The sequence below is a fragment of the Ctenocephalides felis genome, unplaced genomic scaffold, assembly GCF_003426905.1.
Source record: "Ctenocephalides felis isolate EL2017-DRISC unplaced genomic scaffold, ASM342690v1 CF-g0.4_SCAFFOLD_01170, whole genome shotgun sequence".
Classification (NCBI taxonomy): domain Eukaryota; kingdom Metazoa; phylum Arthropoda; class Insecta; order Siphonaptera; family Pulicidae; genus Ctenocephalides; species Ctenocephalides felis.
This window is the reverse complement of record NW_020537324.1, coordinates 82,076,111-82,101,528: the sequence shown is the minus strand read 5'-3', so window position 1 is coordinate 82,101,528 and position 25,418 is coordinate 82,076,111. Positions and strand designations below refer to the sequence as shown.

Genomic DNA, 25,418 nt, shown 5'->3' with positions numbered 1-25,418 from the left:
TTATTGTAATCGTCCTAAAATCGAAAATGAAAATTTTTGCATTTCTCGACGTTTTGAAGGTTTCTGAACATTTTTAAAGGGCATACCTCAGAAATCAAAAATTATTATCAGAAAGAAGTGTCCGCATTTTTTCGTCCACGTTTTCGGGCGCACGGATCAACCAATTTGAATGGTTCAAAAAACATTCGATTCCTATTGATAGGGAGATGTGCTGATTAGTTTTTGGCAAAGGCAGGTCCAGCCATTACGAAGATATGTAGCAAAGAGTGCAGAAAATAGATATCGAGTTTTTGAGAGAACGGAGTATCGGATTCGAATGATCTGAAAAACATTCAATTTGTAATTATTGGGAGAAGAGGTGATTAGTTTTTGGCAAAGACAGGCCCAGCGGGTTCGGAGATACAGAGCTAAATGTACAAAAAATGGCAGTTTTTGAGAGAACTAACTAACCGATTTGAATGATTCTAAAAACTTTCTGCTTGTTTCAACAAAATAATTGCTTTTGTAAAAAAAATGTTTGATTCTAATTTTTTTTTTTCAAAATATATTTTTGTAATTTTGAATAAAAAATTCAAAAAATGACCCAGGCTAAGCACAGTCTAAGCGTCACTCTGGTACAATTGTTTTCGCAAGTGCGTTTAGACTGTTTATGTATTGGAGCACTTTTCCAATTTTGTGAGAAAACTATTAAAAAATGTGAAAGTGCCGCCAAGCTAAGCACAGTATAAATGAAAATGTCGCACAGAATTATTTGCAAATGCGTTTAGACTGTGACTATACGGGAGCACTTTTTCATTTTTGTGTAAATTAGGCAACTATTTTTAACTTCCCGTAGGGTAAGTTATTGTAATGGGCCGAAAATCGGAATTGATAATTTTTACATTTCTCGACGTTTTGAAGGTTTCTGAACGTTTTGGCATACCTCAGAAAAAATGGATGTGTGTGTGTGTGTGTGTGTGTGTGTGTGTGTGTATGTATGTATGGATACAAATTTTCGTCCACGTTTTCGGGCGTACGGATCAACCGATTTGAATGGTTTAAAAAACATTCGATTCCTATTAATAAGGAGAAGAGCTGATTAGTTTTTGGCAAAGACAGGTCCAGCAGTTACGGAGATAAGGAGCAAAGAGTGCAGAAAATAGAAATCGAGTTTTTGATAGAACGGAGCATCCGATTTGAATGATCTAAAAAACCTTCCATTAGTAATGATTGGGAGAAAGGGTTATTAGTTTTTCGCAAAGGCAGGCCCAGCCATTTCGGAGATACAGAGCTAAATGTACAAAAAATGGCAGTTTTTGAGAGAACTAAGCGTCCGATTCAATTGATTCAAAGAACTTTCTGCTTGTCTCAACAAAATAATTAATTTTGGAAAAAAAAATTTTGTACCATTTTTTTTTTTTTTTTTTTTTTTTTTTTTTTTTTTTTTTTTTTTTAATTTTTTTGTATATCGAAAATAATTCAGATTTTATTTTTAATTCTGACTATAGTTCTAATATACTTTAAACAAATAATTTCAACTCTGCAATTCAGTTTATATAATTATTATAAATATTAGACATTAATACAATATTTATAATAATCTATTTGAAAACATTCAATATTCCTCGAACGTTTCGTTACGGTACGGGAAGTTCCAGCAATTTGCCTTAAGGCACGATGCCACCCACCCCACTAGTTTGAATTGAAATTGAATTCGAAATGAAATGACGATTGTTAATAGATGATAGTAGATAAAGTGATTTATTTAGGATTTACATTTGATTTGCACAGATATAACAAGATAGCAAATATAATGAAAGTTACAGTATTTGTAATAATATATTTGAAAACGTTTAAAATTTCTCGAATATTTCATTACGGCACGGGAAGTTCCAGCAATTTGCCTTAAGGCACGATACCATACACCACTAGTTCATTTTTCAAATTTCAAATATTTCCCACAAATCCATCCACACCAACTTCACATAATCCAAGCCCAATCTACAATCACTTCACTACAATATGCACCATCTCTTTCCCACCCACACAAACCTATATCTTCCATCCTTTATTGTTTTGATCGGGTACTTTTCTCTCTCGAACAGTTCAATCAGTTACGTTCGTGCCGTCGTCGTGGGAAGGTAGGCGAAAATAATCGCTAGTTTATTTAATAAATTTTAATAGTTTAAAAGGAATTTTAAACAATGATTTAGTGCAAAATGTAAAATATAAGTGTCGATAATTGATTGTGTGATAATAGTTGATTGTGCTAAGGATATTAAAGGTATTTATAATGTAAATTATAGATGGATTTGATTACGGTTGTAAAATGGTTGATTATTATGAAGTCGTTGTAATTAGAAGGGATTTGTGTTTGATTTTATAATTTTTATAGTAAAAGTATACTTACAAATGTCGTACGTACGTAATGTCGTGTTTAAAATACAACGTTGAAGTTATTATTTAGTTTTGCGTAAAAATTTACGACAAAATTTTTTGGAGTTTTATAGGTTATATTTTTACTTAATAATTAATATTTTATGATTGCCAAAATTTTATGTTTTCTTAGTTTGTTAAACAAAATGGCGCTTGATGACAAAATTGTAAAGAACTAGTTGTAAGTGGTATTTTGCCTTAAGGCAAGTAGCTTGAACTTTCCGATATGTATACATAATAAAATTGACCAATCAGAATTGAGATTAAGATATTTGGGTAAAATTTTTAGGAAAATAAAATTTTTGCTTTAATGAAAAAAAATTATTTTCCTAAAAAATGTTGCTTTCATTTAAAAAAACGTCACTTTGAAGTTAAAGATTCTATTGTAATCTGATGGTTAAAACTAACATTAAACAATAAAACATAAAAATTAATGAAAAAATAAAAAACACTCGATGTCTTTCATATATACTTATAATATCTGCAATTGTATAAATTAATTTGTTTAGCGCATTTTATTTTGTCAACTGTAATCAGTAGCTCCCACGTACATTTTGCTCGACAATGAATTTGATTAGAATCTCTCAAGCGCGCGGCGAAATTCTAATTTGATATTTTTTTATAATTCAACCGCTTATCATAGGCCTCTAATATTTTAGTATGTTATTTAAGATTGCAAAATCTATCGTCAAAATATTTTTTTCAATTAGAAAGGGCTCGGCAGATCTTTACCAAAAACTAATCAGTTTGAGTCCCAAATAATATTTTTCAAACGGTTTTTAAATCGGTTCAAAATTGTGAGCTAAAACGTGGACGATTTACACTTTTTTGCTAATTACAAAGAAACGGCTAGGCCGATCGTCGCACAAAATTGATAATCATTAGTTCTCATCGAGATACATCGAATGGCTTTTAAATTTTTAAAATCGGTTCAGCCGTTCTTGATAAAACGTCGACGAAAGGTCAAAAAGCATATTATTTTCAAAGTTGGTGCCATCCGATTCAGAACGACTTGAAACGTCGAGAAAATATGAAATTAGCAAATCGCTTTTTTTTGCAAAAACTAACTTTTTCGGGAAGTTAGAATATAATAAATAGCATTGAAACTTTTTGATAGAAAATACAAAAACAAAATTATAATTATCTAAATTTATTTTTTGTTATTGAAGTAATTTTGTTCAATTTTAACACTTTTATTATTATTTTACTAAATTCGTAATGGTGAAAGAGTAAAATAAATATTTTATAATTTTTTAAATTTAATGAGGTTTTAGTTTAATAAATAAAATGTAATTCCAAAAAATGTTAGAAGAAAATATATAAATAATATAATTATTTTATAAACTTATTTTTATAAAATTATTTCATTACTTTCTAAGCTCATTTTTTTTGTTATTTAATAAATTTTGTTTAATACTTTTATGAAAGTTTATCAGTCTATTATATAATTTCTTGAAAATAAATTTTTAAATATTATATAATATTATTTTATATTTATTTTCATTAAATTTTACTAAATGAAATTTCAATTGAAAATCAAGTCTTTTGCTAAATAAAAGATAGAAAAAATCATTTTTAAATTATTCTAAAATTTGCATTATTATCTATTATTTGCATTATTGTTATATAATATTTTAATTAATTTATATATTGTAATTTGTTGTCAATTTTGAAAACAAAACCTATATTTATTTACAACAAAATTAATAAAATAATACTTTGCAAATTAAAATTGAATAACATACATAACATTTATATATAATATATTATGAATTTAGCACGATTTATATATAAATTTTAATTTGCGAATATTGTAATTGTAATAAAACAATACCCATTTTATACTCAACTAATTAAAAAAAAATCAATTACAAAATTAATAAGAATAAATTAAATATGCTTAATTTTGGTACATATTTATGTAGCTCAATTAGTCTATAAATGTTAATTTGTTAATAAATTTAACGAATATATATTTACAATATTCAAATTAAACAAATTACATAAATTAAACAACAATATTGACGAAATAAAATTTGCAACGATTAAAATAAAAAAATGGATAATATACTTGTCGACAAACCAAAAAAAAATTAATAAAAAATAATAAAAACTTTGATTATAAAATTTAGGTATGTAAAATTTTGTTTTTATTTAGCTAACAAACAAAATTATAATAATAATTAAAATTTGAGCTATAGAATTTAAGTATATAAAAGATTGTTTTTATGTATTTATTATTTCAACCTTTTTAATTTGTTTTTATATTTTAACTATATTTACATATATCTAAATTAATAAAATACAATTTTAATTTATTTAAATTTTTGAACTATAAAAAATTTAATAAACAAACCATTTTATTTGCCATTAATTTCAAAAACTATCCAAATTTACTTTTCATCATATTAAATTTAAAAAAAATCTAAATAATTATCATAAAATCATGCAACTAATCTTTTAAATTAAACCAAAATTATATATTATATATATAAATATAAAAATTATATATTATTATATATAATTTAACAAAAATTATATATTAATTATTTAATTTACAGATTTTATTACATTTTTGGCCAAAAAACAATTAGAATCGTAACTTTTTCTAAAAAAAAGTGCTTCCTGAAAAATTATGTAGTGCGTTTTTTATCAAGGATTTCTTTTACTGGCGGAAAAACGTAAGTTTTTATTTATTTATTATTATTAACATTAACATTAAAACAGCACGATTGATTGTTGTTATATAATTTGTTTATAAACATTTGTATAATAAAATAAAATATAATTTGTAACGAAAGTACAATTTATAACGAAATTGTGGTAATAGTTTGCCGAAAAAATTTATTTTGTTCTGCAAATATTTCTTTGTTGTTCGAAAAGATTTATTTATATTTCTTATAATATATAGGAATTTTTAAACATTTATTTGTACATCTATTGTTAAATGATAAAACATTTTTTTATAAATACTAATAAGATACATATATTTATAAGATATAAATATTTTTACTTATACAATTTTTAAATTAAATAATGAGAAAAAACAAAAATCATATCGGAACATTTTTCTTTTAAAGGTGAATTGACCTTTGTAGATGATGTAAATTATTTTTTGCCAAATTTTGTACATTTAATGTTAGAGAATAGTATATTTTTTATAAATAATTATTTGAGATAAATTTAAAAATTTAAAAAATTTTAAAAATTTGGATAAATAATGATGAAAGGCCAGAAAAACTAATTAATAATTTCAGAGCATTTTTTCTTTAAAAGACAATTTGACTTCTATAGGGTCTATTATTATTAGAATTATTTTTTGCCAAATTGTTAATTTTTTGTTCAATTAAATTTATAATTATATAACTTTTAATTACCAAAATAATTAGTCAATGAAAGTAAATTTAATATTCGATTTGAATTTTTGAGATAAAAGAAGTTGCAATGATTCTGATAATTTTTTCGGTAAAATCTTAGCATTATTACAATGTCGTCGACTTTAAGTACTTTTTAACATAGATATTACAATTTATTAGTAATATATCTTACATAATCACAATATTCAATGTCTAGGAATATTTCTAGAATTTTATTATCATTTTACCGTTATTTTCATAGAATTCCATATTTAATCGATCCTAAAAACACAAAAACTTATTGCGAATTTAATACGAATTTTATACCTGAATGAAATTCCTTATAAGGATTTCTATAGAAATGATATTTGTATCAATTTGGTATTTGAGACAGGGCTTGACAACCCTTTTATTGAATAAAATATATTATATTTTTAATATAATGTAATAAGTTATAATGATATTTTATTTTAATGCAACGTAAATGGTTTTTACTAACAAAAGTTTTATATAAAATGAAATTTTGATGTTCCTACATCAAATAGTAAATAATTATAAAAAAAATGTTTTGTGGTAAAAATACTTGTATTATTAACTTATTGGAATTGTACTTAATTTATTAGAGTATTTTTGTTTTTTTTTTTTGCAAAATTTTTTGTTTTCTAACAAAGTTTAGCGTCTGAACCTATATCAAAAATCTATGGGTCAAATGACTCTAGGAAGACTAGTATTTTCAAAGAGCTCTACAGGACATACCGCTTGTACTACAAACTTGCAATTTAGATATTTTATTCTTCGAAGTGCCTATTATGACATCAAATACTAAATTTGATACGTTTTCGAACAATATTTTTAATTAAAAAATATTTTGTCTATTTTTGTAATTTGTGGGCGAGATGACTCTCCAATGACTAGTATTTTCAATGAGCTCTACAGGACGTACCGTTTGTACTACATCCTTGTAATTTGGATATAATATTCTCTAAAGTGTCTTTTATGACTAAAAATACTAAAATTGATAGGTTTTTTAGCAATATTTTTGTTGAAAAAAGATTTTATCTATACTTGTAATTTATGGGAGAAATTACTTTCGGAAGATCAGTATTTACAAAGAGCTCTTCAGGACGTACTGTTTGTACTACAACCTTGTAGTTAAAATATGACATTCTTCAAAGTGTCTTTTATGATAGCAAATACTAAAAGTGATAAGTCTTCTAATAATATTTTGATTTAAAAAATATTTTATTCGCGCATGTAATGTGTGGGAGAAATGACTCTCCGACGCTTAGTATTTTCAAAGAGCTCTCCAGGACGTACCGTTTGTACTACAACCTTGTAATTCAGATATTTTATTTTTTAAAGTGTCTATTATGACAACAAATACTAAAATCGATAAGTTTTTTAATAATATTTTGAATTAAAAAATATTTTGTCTATAAATGTCATAAGTAATGTGCGGGAGAAACAACTTAGGACATTTTGTATTTTCAAAGAGCTCTTCAGGACGTACCGCTTGTACTACAAGCTTGTAATTTAGATATAATATTCTTCAAAGTGTTTTTTATGACAACAAATACTAAAATTTATAGGTTTTTTAATAATATTTTGATTTAAAAAAAAAATTGTCTATATATGTAATTTGTGGAATATATGACTCGCTTGGAATACTAGTTTTTTCAGAGCTCTTCAGGCCGTACCGTTTGTACTACAACTTTGCAACTTGGTTAAAATATTCTTCAAAGTGTCTTTTATGACTACAAATACTAAAATTGATAAGTTTTCTAACAATATTTTGATTTAAAAAAGACTTTGTCTATACTTCTAATTTGTGGGAGAAATTACTCTTGGAATACTAGTATTTTCAAAGAGCTATACAGGACGTACGGCTTGTATTACAATCTTGTAATTTGGATATATTATTCTTCAAAGTGTGTTTTATGACAACAAATACTAAAATTGATAAGTTTTCTAACAATATTTTGATTTAAAAAAGATTTTATTTATAATTCTAAATTGTGGGAGAAATGACTCTCTGACTATTAGTATTTTCAAAGAGCTCTACAGGACGTACCGTTTGTACTACAAACTTGCAATTTAGATATGACATTCTTCAAAGTGTCTATTATGACAACAAATACTAAAATCGATAAGTGTTTTAACAATATTTTGAATTATAAGATATTTTGTCTATAGATGTAATTTGTGGGAGAAATGATTCTCCGGCGATTAGTATTTTCAAAGAGCTCTGCAGGACGTACCGTTTGTACTACATCCTTGTAATTTGGATATTTTATTCTTCGAAGTGTCTATTATGACGATAAATAATAAAATTGATAGATTTTCTAACAATATATTGAATTAAAAAATATTTTGTCTAGAGATGTAATTTGTGGGAGAATTGTTTCTCCGACTATTAGTATTTTCAAACCGTATTACAAGGATGTAGTACCGTTTGTACTACATCCTTGTAATTTGGATATAATATTCTCTAAAGTGTCTTTTATGACTACAAATACTAAAATCGATAGGTTTTCTAACAATATTTTGAAATAAAAAAGACTTTATCTATTTTTGTAATTTGTGGGCGAAATGATACTCCGACTATTAGTATTTTCAAGGAGCTCTACAGTACGTACGGCTTGTGCTACAACTTTGCAATTTAGATATTTTATTCTTCAAAGTGTGTTTTATGACAACAAATACTAAAATCGAAAGGTTTTCTAACAATATTTTGAATTAAAAAATATTTTGTCTAAAGATGTAATTTGTGGGAGAACTGATTCTCTGACGATTAGTATTTTCAAAGAGCTCTTCAGGACGCACCGTTTGTACCACAGCTTTGCAGTTTGGATATATTATTCTTCAAAGTGTGTTTTACGACAACAAATACTAAAATCGATAAGTTTTTTAACAATATTTTTAATTAAAAAAGATTTTATCTACTCTTGTAATTAGTGGGAGAAATGACTCTTGGAATACTAGTGTTTTCAAAGAGCTCTACAGGACGTACCGTTTGTACTACAACCTTGTAATTTGGATATAATATTTTTCAAAGTGTCTTTTATGAGGACAAATACTAAAACCGATATTTTTTAACAATATTTTGATTTCAAAAAGACTTTGTCTATACTTGTAATTTGTGAAACAAAAGAATCTCCGACGATTAGTATTTTCAAGGAGCTCTACAGGACGTACGGTTTGTACTGCAAACTTATAATTCAGATACATTATTCTTCAAAGTATCTATTATAAGATCAAATATTGAAATTCATAGGTCTTCTCACAAAATTTCGAGTTTAAGAGATTTTGATGAACTAGCACCACAGTTTCATTGTATGTTGCATGATATTTATTTAACGAGCTCTACAGGACGCACTGTTTGTACTACAGTCATATGCTTTAAATATATTACTCTCCAAATAGTCTTTTTCGAGAACAAATACTAAAATCTATAGGTTTTCCAACAAATTTTTAAGCTACAGAAGATTTTATTTAATTGCTATTCAATCATCTTTTTTTCTACAAAGTTCCTGGTCTAAAAGGAACATCCTAAAATATTATAGGTCTACGAAAATTGGTTTAATTAAAAGAATTAATAAAGATTAGAATAATAAACAAGGACTGTGCCTTTAAAACAGTCCATAATGACTTAATGACAAATTAGCAAGTCGGATTTTCTGGCAAAAATACAAGTCCTCGGAAAGTTTTAAATAATATTAACCATATGTCCATTACTAAAACACTTGGTGTTTAATAATTCATTTTATTATTATCGTCCGCGCATTCGTTCTACATTCACCGAAAACTAACAATAAACAAATAACCTTTTGAGCAATGCCAAATCACGTTCTAAAATTCATATTGTTTATAAATAATAAATAATTGTTTTAAAAAACGCTGCGCGGATAGCGATTTTGTTATTCGAATCGATAGGCGAAAGGATTTTGGCGAATTTAAATTATTGCAAATTTGTGCCATCGGGCAACACTGAGGATTTTTGTAGCTATTTGGCAACACTTGATAAAGGATAATTTCAGACTAATAATAATAGATAGTGTTTAGATATTTATCTCTTTCCAGAAGAGAAGTTTGTGTTTTTGCGAAAAAATTCGATTTGCTAATTTTTTTTATCGACGTTTCAAGTCAATCTGAATGAAATGAGACCAAATATTTGTATTTGTACGATTTTTGAAGTAAAACTTCTTTAGGCGCGATATGGGTGTAAAAATTTCTTTAGGCGCGACACGGGTGTAAATCCGTACAAATGCAACGAAAATGCCAACGTGTAGTTGAACACTACGACGCCGTAAGCGCTGATGTCGCGAGTATCCACTCCCGTCATGTCATGCGTAAGTCGAGCGCTAAACCCTATATGAACTTGCATTAATTGAATCACGTTTTTTTTTTACAAAAGAAGAGGTTGCTGTATTATGTCCTCATGGAATAAGACTTTTCTTAGAGAATAAATGTGCCATGGAATATAATAAATTTATATTGAATCTCGTTGAAGACAAAATAATATCTACTGCCACGGATATTTATGTAGGTTGCCATGCGACAGATCAACAATCATACATTCGTCAGCAGTTTCAAAAAAATCGGTTATTGATACCGGGGGTTTGCCGTATGAAATAATTTTAGTTCTGAATAAATTTTACATAATAACAACTAATATTGATGTAAGTGATGGCTTAGCTAATGGTTGTGTGGGAAAATTAGTGTACATAGAACGTGGCGATAATGATGAACTTCTACGTTTATGGTTTGAATTTCCCGGTAAGATAGGTAACAAAATTAGGAAGAAAGCTTCACATCATATTCAAACTCTTAATATCAGTAGGACAGCTGTGCCGATGCTCAGGAGATCTTATTATTATTGATGTTATATGATTATTAAAAGATGATTTTTATAATTCAAATATGATGTTTTTTTTATTTTTATCTTAATTGCCTACTCATACAATATTAAAAGTTTTACTTCAATCGCGTGTGATCCTTACGCGCACTCTTTTTTTTTTAAATAAGAAAGGAATGCATTTAGGGGAGTCTAATAATAATGTGATCGATTTTTATGGATTTCTGAACCTTCTCATCCCTTTGGTAAATATATTTTAATACGTTATCGTTAATTTTTTTTATTAACTTCTCGTAGGGCAAGTTATAGTAATCGCAAAAAAATCGAAAATGAAAATTTTTATATATCTTTACGTTTCAAAACCTTCTGAACATTTTGGCATACCTTACAATTAGAAAAAGTGGATGTATGCGTGTGTGCGTGTATGTGTGTTTGTGCGGATACAAATTTTTGTCGACGATTTTGCGAACACGGATAAAGCGATTTAAATAATTCAAAAAACATTCAATTCATATTGATAAGGAGACGTGCTGATTTGTTTTTGGCGAAGGCAGGTCTAGCCGTTCCGAAGATATGGGGTAAAAAGTGCCAAAAACGGTAAAGCAGTTTCTAAGAGAACGGAGCGTCCGATTTGAATAATTCAAAAAACATTTTACTTGTATGAAGAGATGAAGAACTGATCAAATTTTTCATGAAGGCAGGTCTAGCGGTTTCGGAGATCTAGTAAAAAAAATAAAAAAAAAATACCATCTGGCGGTCAAAAATGATCACTAGACATATGCACATCAAATTATCAGATATTTTATAGAGATTTTATTAATAAGTATAAATTTTGTTTACATTCCTATGGGTTCCGTACCAATGTTTATCCGTTAGACGGCGCTTACGCGCTTTGACATTTCGTCTGTATGTAGTTCAAGCAGTACGATTGCTTTGAAAAAAGTTCAGAATTTCCAAAATATTTCAAAATAAATTTCTTTTCAAAAAGTCTTTTTTTTTTTCAAAAAAAAGTAAATTTTTGTCAAAAATTTATAATTTCTCAATAATCTAACTTTTTCAGAGTAATTTTTTTTCAAAAATGTTAATCTTTTTTTAAAAAAAATAATTTTTGGTACGGGAAGTTCTAGCAATTTGCCTTAAGGCACGATACCATGCGCCCCACTAGTTTTTTCTTAAATTTTGTATTTTTTAAAAATTTAGATAAAAATACAAACGCCTGTGGTCTTTATAGAGCACCTCCTTTTTCTTGTGATATTTTATGATTTTTTCTATCAATTTTCTCCCCCATTTTGAGCCTCATATGAGTAATGGACTTTACGCGTACCAGACTAGGTCTTTTGTCTGGGTATGTCAGACTCAATACTGCCTTGGTATAACACCGACTAAAACCTTTGTTTATCCCAAAAAATCGCGGTTAGTAGTACACTACTTCATGGGGGGAGGCTCTAGAATTCTGTAATTCTCACTCTTAATTAAACTTTTGTCCTAATTTGACCTTCTTTAAAAAGAATGTGTGTGTATGTATATGTATGTGTGTAAGTATTATTTCATGTTTATCATACAACTATTTTTTATTTTTAAAACAATTAGTAATTCGATACAATTTATTAGCAAGCAATAAATATAATTATTTCTGCTTATTAAGATCTGAGTGCCATTAATAAAAATTCTATTTAAAAATCGCGCTTGGCAAACGGAAATTGCAAAAAATCGCTGACAATCGTTTTTGCTTACAATTAATTTATCAACAGAAAAAGGAAACATGATTATTTTGTAAACAATTGTAACAAACACACAGACACACATTGTTGGTAATAAATAATATTTTGCAAAAACGTAAAAGATCGAGAAATTATCATGGAGTTGCCAGACTGTATTAATTTTAATGCAGAATGTTTGGGGTTGCCTGATGACACAATTATGTATAATGTTTGCATTTTTAGTGTTATTTAGAAAAATATTGAAATACCTTTTATTAGTATCTTTTATAACTTATATATGCTTTTATTTATTGAAGTAGAGCTTCTTTAGGCACGACTAGGGCGTAGTTTTATTATATGAAACTGGCAATGAGCTAAGTTTAAGAATTTTAATAAATTATTTGCGTTTGTACTAGAATGCTGTAATTTTAGTATGTTACACTATAGCTTATCTAGTATAACTACAAATACTAAAATTGATGTGTGTTCTTGAAAATATTCAAGATATAAAGTAATTACCCCCAGGATGTTGCATATAAAATGAATAACTTGCATTAGCTAAGTTTGAAGAATTTAATAAATTATTTGTGTTTGTACTAGAATGTTGTAATTTTAGTATATTATACTATGACTTATTTAGTATAACTAAAAATACTAAAATTGATGAGTTTTCTTAAAAATATTCGAGATATAAAACAATTACCCCCAGGATGTTGCATATGAAATGAATAACTTGCATTAGCTAAGTTTGAAAAATTTAATAAATTATTTGGGTTTGTACTAGAATGTTGTAATTTTAGTATGTTACACTATGACTTGTCTAGAAAAACTACAAATACTAATATTGATGAGTGTTCTTAGAAATATTTGAGATATAAAATAATTACCACCAGGACATTGAATATGAAGTACTAATAACTTACACGAGCAAAGTTTGAGAAATTTAGTAAATTATTTTGCCTCATGCTAGAATGTTATAATTTTAGTATATTGCTCCAAGACTTGTCTAGTATAACTACAAATACTAAAATTGATGAGTTTTCTTAAAATATTCGAGATATAAAACAATTACCCCCAGGATGTTGCATATAAAATGAATAACTTGCATTAGCTAAGTTTGAAAAATTTAATAAATTATTTGTGTTCGTACTAGAATGGTGTAATTTTAGTATGTTACTCTTTGGCTTGTCTAGTATAACTACAAATACTAAAATTGATAAGTTTTCTTGAAAATATTCGACCCCTAGGATGTTGCATATAAAATGAATAACTTGCATTAGCTAAGTTTGAAAATATTAATAAATTATTTGGGTTTGTACTAGAATGTTGTAATTTTAGTATGTTACTCTATGACTTATCTAGTATAACAATAAATACTAAAATTGATATGTTTTCTAAGAAATATTTAAGATATTTATAATTATGCAAGTCGTGGATTTAATCTTATTCTAGTCTTATCACGTACGTCTTATAAAAATGCATGGTTCGAGAATTTTTCAAATATCTAAAATTAAAAATATATAACTCTTATCTAGATGTTATCTATAGTTTTAATAGTATTTAAAATATAAAATCTATGTCGGTTTTATCGATTTTGCTAAATAAATTTGCGATGAATTAGAATAACTTAAGGAAAAAGTAAGATTTTGTGTCAAATTTAAGGTTCCGTTACAAAACCCGATTGGTTAACGAAAAACTACTCGTGGATTTTAATTAATCACATTATATATACATATATATATATAATATATATATATATATATATATATATATATATATACATTTGTGTATATATATTTATATTTACATAAACCCATATGTCGCAAAATTTTAACCTGAAACTTGCAAGTTATGTCACAAAATCGTTTCATGTTCCAAAAACCTAGAATTTCAATATGAATATTGATCAAAATATTTTCTAAAACTACTTTTTTAAATTAGTAAAAAGGTTCCGTACTATTTGTTATGAGATAATTATGAATTAGACGGTTATAATTATTTATTTATGATTAGTTTTGTTTAAAAAAATAATGCAGTAGTTTTTGTATTTAATTGATGAAGTTTTTAAACTGGATTCTGACTTTAGATTATTTTAGATTATTTTAGGTCAATTTTGCAGGATTTTTTTTTTTTCGGAAATTATGGGCTTGATTTTGTGTCATTTTAATATTATTTAATTTTTCTGGAACATTTTTGCTTACGGACGATTTTAAATGATTTCAGACAATTTTGTATGTTTTTAGATATTTATTATTTTAGGTCAATTTTGCAGGATTTTTTTTTTGAAATTATGGGCTTGATTTTGTGTCATTTTGATGTTATTTAATTTTTCTGGAACATTTTTGCTTATGGACGATTTTAAATGATTTCAGACAATTTTGTATGTTTTTAGATTTTTTTGGATGATTCTAATGCCTTATTTTATTTATGATTATTTTTTATGATTATAATTGCTACTAGGAAAAGCAGCAATTATATTTTTGCAGTCATTTTTTCCTTACAGTTTTACTTACCTATTTCAAGACAGGTTTAAAAATTACTATATATCAAAAATATATAATATTTTTTTTTATTATCTCTTTTATTTACAACTGTCCAGTAAAGGACATTCAATAAATTTGATGAATAATAATGATAATAATTTAAAAAATAATTTTTTACTAGACCTTTGTGAATGATTCAGCTTTTTAATTTAACAATTCTAGTCCTTAAATGATTATCAGCATTTTAAATGTTTATAAATTTATATGTACACGATTTTAGATAAATTATTAAATTTAATACGGTTTCCAACCTGTGGGGCGCGTACATCCGGAATACTATTTTCAAAAATAATTCAAAATTCTTAAAATGATAATAAAAAATAAACAAAAATAAATCAGTTTTTATGCATATTTTTACATAATATTGCATATTAATTTTTGGTCTGATATTAGTTGAGCATTTATAAAATTAAATTGTTGAAAAATTTAAGGGAGGCGCAAGATTTTTTTTAATTAATCGCGGGGTGGGGTGTCGCGTTGCAAAAAAGGTTGGAAACCACTGATTTAATACAATAGTCGAAGATAAATAAATAATAATTTTAGAATATGGTACCTATAGTATACTTGAATTCGTAAATAAATGTGCATATTATATTTTTTGTAATTAAAGTAAAAAATTAAATGTATTAAATAACAATGTTTTCTTATAGACAAATTGTCAATTGGTGATATACGTTGGTGACACACGTATATGAAATTTAAAAAAACTTAATAGAAAATATAATATTTATAATATAAAATTATTTACATCATATAAAATTCTTCTTCAATCTTTACTATTAATTTTTATAATTTTAATTAAAATTTTTGCAACAAATAGTAATAAACAATTACTTAACACAATGGTAAAATTTAAAAAATTATTTAACTGTAAAAATGTTTTGTTATAAAATTGATATTTACACATACATGTTTAGATATATATATATATATATATATATATATATAATATATATAATTATTTATATATTTATATATTTATATATTTATGTGTTGAATATATTTTTTCTCACAATGAACGATTTTGAAGACAATAGAGGCATGTCATTAAACAACCTTAAGTATCCGTTAACATGGGAATCTTGATAAATTAACCATTTTTGAACACATTTATTTTCTGAACATAGAATAAACAACAAATTTATTACTTCCTATACGAATTCTAAACACTTTGCCATAAATTTAACAGATTTTTTAACCATCCTGGTACTATACACAAGTTGTCTTTAAAATTTCTTCAAAATCTGGATCTAACAAATTACCCATTATCAATGCTCTATTTTGTTCTATTGAAATTATTTATTATAGGTCAATGGTTAAATAGATCTATTTTCGTATAGAATATGTAAAAATGTTGAATTTATTGTTCGAGAAGAAGTGAAACTTATATGGTTTTGGATCTAGGAATTATTTTCAGTTCTGATCAACAGACCAAGAAATTATTCGAAGAATAAAATATTTAGATATATATAAATACACACACATATATATGTATATATGAGTTTTTTTTATTGAAACATATTCTCAGAAAATAAAAGCCAGTTCATAGAACAAAAAAAAGGTGTAAATATTTATGTACGTTTCGATTCTATGTGAATTACATCATTCTGCACTTTTTAAAATGATTCTTCATAAATAATATATATCATCCTGGTAAACGTTTTTTTATCTCGAATATTTCTGAGAACAGTGATCAATTTTAGTATTAGTCGTTATAGTATACAAGTCATAGAGTAACATACTAAAATTACAACATTCTAGTACGAACACAAATAATTTATTAAATTTTTCAAACTTACTTTATGCAAGTTATTAATTTTATATGCAACGCCCTGGAAGGCTGGAGGTAATTATTTTATATCTCGAATATTTCTGAGAAAACACATCAATTTTAGTATTTGTTGTTATAGTAGACAAGTCATAGTATAACATACTAAAATTACAACATTCTAGTACAAACCAAAAAAATTTAACAAATTTTTCAAACTTTGCCCATGCAAATTAATAATTTCATACGCACGTCCTGGTTAGAATTATTTTATATCTCCAATATTTCTTAGAAAATACGTTAATTTTAGTATTTGTCTATATAGTAGATAAGTCATAGTATAACATACTAAAATTACAACATTCTGGTATAAGGTAAAATAATTTATTACATTTTTCAAAATTGCCGTTCGAGTTATTAATTTTATACGCAACGTCCTGGTGGTAATTATTTTATATCTCGAATATTTCTGAGAACACACATCAATTTTAGTATTTGTATGTATAGTAGACAAGTCATAGTATAACATACTAAAATTACAACACTCTAGTACAATAACAAATAATTTATTAAATTTTTCAAACTTAGCACAAGCATATTATTAATTTTATACGCAACGTCGTCCTGGTTGTAATTATTTTATATTTTGAATATTTCTGAGAACACACATCAATTTTAGTATTTGTGGTTATCGTAAACATATTATAGTATAACATACTAAAATTACAACATTCTGGTACAAACCAAAATAATTCAACAAAATTTTCAAACTTAGCTGAAAAAAATGATTAATTTTATATGCAACGTCTGGGCAATGGTTTTATATCTCGAAATATTTATATATTTATACATATATATATATATATATATATATAAATATACATGAATATTTAAATATCTATATAAATCTACAACCATAACGTTTCCTCGCACAACTTTCACAAATTCACAATTAATTTTATAAATATTTATCCAATGCTCATTATTATTACTATGATTGCATTATATTGTTTTGATTATATAACAATAATTACTTATCGAATTTATTCGTGTATATTTTTATATTTATATATACATATTAATTATATCTCTGGAAAGAATCTCTGAGCCGTCGGACGAGTGTTTTCACAAATGAAATTAACTAATTAATCTAGTTGAGAAAGTGTGAAATTCAAGTGTTATACATAAAAACATTAGGTAAAGTGCAGAAACACATTTCTGATAGAAATTATAAGATAAAAGGTAATATATATATATATATATATATATATATATATATATAGGGTGGTCCTTAAAATGGTCATTTTCGAATTTCCTTGCTCCCAGGGGCTCAAATGGTTCCAAATTGATAAAAAACAATTCTCTGAAAGTTTTAGCCCTTAACATTAATGTTTAGATGAGCGCAATTCAATCAAAGTTTTGTATGGAAATAGCATGGAAATTTTTTCAAAAATTTTAAAAATGTTTTTTAGATGTAATTTGGCGAGCAAATGAATGAATAAAACTCATTCATTTGTCGCTAAGTTATACCTAAAACATTTTTTTTAATTTTCAAATTTTTTTCCATGCTCTTCCCATATAAACTTTGATTGAATTGCGCTCTATCAAAAACATTAATATTAAGAGCTAAAACTTTCAGAGAATTGTTTTTATCAATTTGGAACCATTTGAGCCCCTGGGAGCAAGGAAATTCGAAAAGACAATTTTAAGGACCACCCTATATATATATATATATATATATATTATATATATTATATATGTATGTATATTTGTAGTATTTTTGCAGCCCAATAGTCGAATTAAAAAAGGATTAAATAACAAAATTATTTATTCCATTAAACGTTTCGACACTTGATGTGTGTCATCATTCAGTAATCTAAAAAACATTACATAAATACAAAGTTGATAATAAATATAAATATATAAAAAGTAGAAAATTATACATACCAAACCAGGAAAAACAACAAATTAATTATGATGTAAAATTGAAACCTTGATCAGTGTCCATAATGCACCGCTATTAATAACATAAAATATAGGAGGGCAATATGTGCTCCTTCAATTTCACGTTTGTTAATATAATAGTATATTACAATTTTACACAAATTTAGTGTTTAATCAATTTTACATTACAATTATTTTTTTCTGTTGTTTTTCCTGGTTTGGTATATATAATTTCCTCCTTTTATATATTTATATTTATCATCAACTTTGTATTTATGCAATATGTTTTTTAGATTACTGAATGATGACACACATCAAATGTCGAAACGTTTAGTGGAATAAATAATTTTGTTATTTAATCTTTTTTTTAATTCGACGATTGGGCTGCAAAAATATTACAAATATGTATCAACGTCGACAAAACTATCTATATATATATATATATATATATATATAATATATATATTATATATATATATATATCTTATTACAATTTGCGCATATAAATATTCATTTCCACAAATCTGCAATTTACGAAATTCCAGTTTCTTAATTTTCGTACGTCCATTAATCACCAAATTTATTCAAATCATAAAAATATTATATCTTATGGATTTCTCTTAAAATTCCATCAAAGTTCATCGACTTTGATGATGATCTTGACCAATGGCATTGACTAAATTAACAAAAAATAATAAAAAACAAACGTAAGAGTGTAATTTAATATTCACACATTTATCTAGTAATGTAATTCACAACGATAGATAAAGTGATATAATTAACATAAGAAACTAATTTGTTGACGAAAAAAGTCTAGTTGACTCTCACTTGGAATTACTTTCGCTTAGATAAGAGAGATGATAATTTAAGAGATGAGATAAGAAATGATCTAGACTATATTTTTTATTGTTTATTTCTACTTGTTTTACCAAATTTGGTATTTTAATTTTTAATTTATTATTTGGTATTTTGCATAATTTGAATTCAAAAATTAACGGACGAATTTTAATATATCTTGCGGAACCAAGAGACAACTTCACTCTGAATGCATTTTGTTCATCAATTTAACTACATGCAAATCATTTTAATTTTAATTTAAAATAATGTTTTCAAATTGTATCGGATGATAAATATATGAATTTGTTGGGAAAAATAGTAAATTTTATTTAAAATTAAATAATCTTTGATATCTGATTCAAATTCATGAAAACGTCTTAAGAGTTATACTTAAGAACACATGTCATTTGATGTGCCAATTTTTATTGGAGATTAACTATAAACATTACATTTTTATTTCAATACATTCAGGTTTAATTTATTTTAATTTTATCAACATATAATTGCATTATTAAATGTCTTATTTGTATATTATGTATGATTTGAATTCAAAAATTAACGGACGAATTTTACATATCTTGCGGAACCAAGAGACAACTTCACTCTGAATGCATTTTGTCGGTTAATTTAACTGCATACAAATCATTTTGATTCTACTTTAAAATAATGCTTTCGAATCGTATTAGTTAATAAATATATGAATTTGTTGGCCTTACATGAATAGTAAATTTTATTTAAAATTAAATAATCTTTGATATCAAACTCATGAAAACGTCTTAAGATGTAATTTGATGTGACAATTTTTATTGGAGATTTACTATAAACATTATATTCTTCTTTAAATATTTTAAATTCAGGTTTAGTTTATTTCAATTTTATGAAAATCTAATTATATTATTAAATGTCTTATTTGCATGTTATGTATAATTTGAATTCAAAAATTAACGTACGAATTTTACATATCTTGTGGAACCAAGAGACAACTTCACTCTGAATGCATTTTGCTCGTCAATTTAACTGCGTGCAAATACTTTAAAATAATATTAATTAAATCGTATTAGATGATAACTTTATGAATTTGTTGGTGAGCATTCGCCTTACATAAATACTAAATTTCATTTAAAATTAAACAATCTTTGATATCTGATTCAAACTCATGAAAACGTCTTAAGAGTGATACTTCAATCCACATGGCATATTTGATGTGCCAATTTTTATTGGAGATTAACTATAAACATTACATTTTTATTTCAATACATTCAGATTTAATTTATTTTAATTTTATCAACATATAATTATATTATTAAATGTCTTATTTTTGTATTATGTATAATTTGAATTCAAAAATTAACGGACGAATTTTCCATATCTTGCGGACCAAGAGACAACTTCACTCTGAATGCATTTTGCTCGTCAATTTAACTGCATATAAATCATTTTAATTTTAATTTAAAATAATATTTTCAAATCGTATTAGATGATAAATGTTTGAATTTATTGGCCTTACATAAATAGTAAATTTTGTTTAAAATTAAATAGTCTTTGATATCTGATTCAAACTCATAAAAACGTCTTAAGAGTGATACTTCAGTCCACATGGAATATTTGATGTGACAATTTTTATTAAAGATTTACTATAAACATATTTTTATTGAAATATATTTAGGTTTAATTTATTTTAATTTTATCAAAATCTAATTATATTATTAAATGTCTTATTTGTATGTTATGTATAATTTGCATTCAAAAATTAACGGACGAATTTTATATATCTTGCGGACCAAGAGACAACTTCACTCTGAATGCATTTTGTCCAATTTAACTGCATATAAATCATTTTAATTTTAATTTAAAATAATAATTTCAAAATGCAATAGATTGCCTGTGTATTATTTATACTATAAAAATATGAATTTTTAAAATATAAAGAACATACGTTGGTGTACATTTGCTTGATACAAATAGCAAAATTTATTTGAAATTACATAATCTTTGATATCTTGTTCAAACTAATGAAAACAAGAAAGACCTCACATGGCATATATGATGTGACAATTTTTGATATCTGGCTCGGCCCACTGTACAATTTATAGTTCGGTACCTAATGTGTTGTTTGTATCATCAAATGTTGTATTTTAACTTTTATGCATATTTTTTTAATTCAAAAATTAACGGACGAATTCTTCATATCTTGCGGAACCAACTTCACTCTGAATGCATATTGTTCCTAAATTTGCATTTGCATGCATTTAACTTTAATTTAAAATTTTAACATTACATATATGAATTAAAGCATTTAGCAAAAATATTTTCAAAACTAATGTGTCAGTAACAGTATTGCGATTTAAATAATGGCTACTGTATAAAATTATCTATCTATTTATAATAGATAAAGTTATATATCAATTTAATTCCAGATTCCATTACAATTCGCCTCCTTAATCTCAATTTGCAAATATAAATCGCCATTTCATTGAGAATATGTAAATTGTTATGAGAACATTTCAAACTGCCCACATTTGTGTGTGGTTAACATTATAAAATAAGATTAAACTAGTCTCTTAATATGGATATTAAGAATATAAAATCACTTAATGTTATTATTGTTATTAATTTGGAGACGTCGACGACGGACCATAAGTGGAAAATGACACATGGAAAACTGTTATTAAACGAAATTATGTAATAAATAATAGGAATATATAATGTGTGTATTTCGACACTGAATGTGTGTCATCATTCAGGATAAATGAAAATTGTAGTAGAAGGATCTCTTACGATAAGAGAGTAAAATAACGGAGAATGTCTATTTTTTTTGTGTATGTGTGTTTGTGTTTAATTAATATATAAATAGCAAACGGCGTATATAATGATGAATTCAGTCTATTTATTACTGATAATTACTAAGATTTCCAATTATAATATGTTGCATTGCATGTTGCCGGTTTACGTTCTACATATTTATGCTAATGCAGATATTTTATATTTTGCTATGTGTGTAACACAAATCATATTATATATATATATATATATATATATATATATATATATATGTGTGTGTGTGTGTGTGTGTATATAATATGTATATTAAAACATTTTTTTCATTTGTTTCGTAGTATGTACAAAAACATGTTGAAAAATACGAAAACAATCAAAATATTGTAAAAAATTATACTACAGTCGTTGTAAAATGTTAGAAAAAAAAATTACACAAATAATAAATTTAAAAAAATATATATAAAGGTCAATTTTTTTTCTTTTTCTCTAATATTTCGCCTCGAAATTATGACTCTTAAAATATATCTTCGAAATTTTGTGTCGTTTATATTAATTTCTCTGAACGTTGAAATTTGTATTATTTTTTTCGAAATTTAATATTTAATAAGTAACAAAAAAGGCATAAAATATCAAAATTTTGGGAGAAATGACAAAAGACCAGAATTTTGAGAGAGAAATTCAAAAATACCAATATACTGTAAAATTGTATTTTTGTACCAATATACAGTATATTAGTCTTTTTGATTTTCTCTCTATAAATTTTGATATTTTTGTTATACCTCCCCACCCCAAAATTCTGACTCTTGTATCAAATTTCTGGTATTTTGTCATTTCTCCCAAAATTTTGATATTTAATGCATTTTTGTTACTTATTAATTATTAAATTTCGAAAAAAATAAAACAAATTTCAACGTTCAGAGAAAATGACAAAAACAGCACAAAATTTCTGGTTTCTGGATTTTTTTACATAATTTATTCATACAATGCGAAAATTGTGAAAAATTAAAGCGAAAAATGAAAAATTAAAGAAAATAATTAAATGGACTACAAAATTTAATTATTAAATAAAACATAGATAAATTTTAAAATTAGAAGAAATAAAATAACAAATGCAAAAAAAATCCCAGCGTATATTAAACCCAAGTGTAATTGTAATTTCGAAAATTTGTGTAATTATTATCTGTATGTATTCTAAATTTTGAAATTGCTTTGAAATTAAGCAAAAGGGAATTTTTTTTTTCCAAAAGACAAATCAATATTAGGAAAAAAAACTACAAATGTCATCCAATGCCAAACAAGAAATTTTTTGACACATGAAACACAATTCTAAATCTTTTTTTATCAAGTATAAATATTTTTTCGCATTGTCAAATAATTTAGTAAAGTAAACTAAAATGCGAAATGCATAAGTTTAAAAATAATGTATATGCAATTTTGGACTTACTACGTTATTTATTAAACTGAATTATATAATTCATCTGCCAAACATATACTATTGACTGTATCTTATATTATTTTACTTTCTGGCACATTTCAGCTGCTTTTCAGCAATAATAATGTAGACATTTTGGACTTGTTGCGTTATTTATTAAACTGAATTATACAATTTCATCTTCCAAACATATACTGTTGACTGTATCTCATATTATTTCAATTTCTGGCACATCTCAGCTGCTTTTCGGCAATAATAATGTACACATTACATTTTTCTTGCTTATTATATTCGAGTATTATCTAGGCTCATAATTTCAGCTAAATTCAAACTTCAAGCGAAACGACATTTTTAGAAGATGACAGTTTAAATGTTTTCAATGTCAAACAATGATGAGTGGTTTCTTGTAATTTTTGCCATTTATTTCTACAATATTACTATAGTTTTATCGTTCGTTAAATCTTAAAAATTTCCTTTGACAAACTCTAAAAAGAATTATTAACATCCGAATAACCGTTTGGGAGAAGTATCAAATCATACACCCGTACAGAAGAATTTTATATATAAGATATAAATATATATATATATATATATATATATATATATATATATATATATATATATATATGTATATATATGCAAATATTTAATATAACGGGAATACGGAATGCATTTGTAGGATGATCACGGAATCTAGATCAATGTATGATCTTTAGAAAAGGATCTAATATATATATATATATATATATATATATATATATATATATATTTCAAAAGTAACTAGCAGCCCATTCGTCGAAATAAAAAAGGTATAAAGTATAAAAACAGTCGAGTTTGGTTACTCGGTATGGGCGTGTTTCTCGCTCACAATGATGCATTTCATAACTTTTAGTTAAATAGTTTTCAAATCTTTTAGTTTTCATAATTTTTTCTAAAAAAATGTTTTTATCTAATATGTTATTAAGTTAATTTTTTAAAATAAATTTTTGTTGAGTGTTTTTGTCCTGTGTTGCTGAATGATGACACGCATCTTGTGTCGAAACGTATAAATAAAAGTTTTTATACTTTATACCTTTTTTATTTCGACGAATGGGCTGCTAGTTACTTTTGAAATATGTTTCAACGTCGAATAAACTATCAAGATATATATATATATATATATTAGTGTGGTTTTTAAAATGGTCATTTTCGAATTTCCTTGCTCCCAGGGGCTCAAATGGTTCCAAATAGATAAAAAACAATTCTCCGAAAGTTTTAGCTCTTAATATTAACGTTTAGATAGAGCGCAATTCAATGAAAGTTTTGTATAGAAATAGCATGAAAAAAATTTCAAAAATTTTAAAAATGTTTTTTAGATGTAATTAGCGAACAAATGAATGAATAAAACTCATTCATTTGTCGCTAAGTAATACCTAAAACATTTTTTTTTTAATTTTCAAAATTTTTTCCATGCTCTTCCCATACAAACTTTGATTGAATTGCGCTCTATCTAAACGTTAATATTAAGAGCTAAACTTTCAGAGAATTGTTTTTTATCAATTTGGAACCATTTGAGCCCCTGGAGCAAGAAATTCGAAAATGACCATTTTAAGGACCCACCCTATATATAGATATATATATATATATATATATACATATATATTATATATATATATATATATATATATATATTTATATATACCCGTATTAGTTTTACTTAATATTCACATAAGTTAAGAATTAAATTATGTTCTAATGAATAGTGTCAAATTCATGGAACGTATCTAATTCAAAAACGTTAAAAATAAGTA

At 25.5% G+C, this 25,418-nt stretch overlaps 1 protein-coding gene across 1 annotated transcript in view; it reads left to right on the top strand.

The window, feature by feature from the left end:
• The first annotated feature begins 2,109 nt into the window (after positions 1–2,109).
• Positions 2,110–25,418, top strand: part of LOC113366669 — a 51,513-nt gene continuing 28,204 nt past the window's right edge. The window contains exon 1 of the mRNA XM_026608316.1: positions 2,110–2,263. The gene's annotated coding sequence lies outside the window, so the exon portion shown is untranslated. The remainder of the gene's footprint in view (positions 2,264–25,418) is intronic.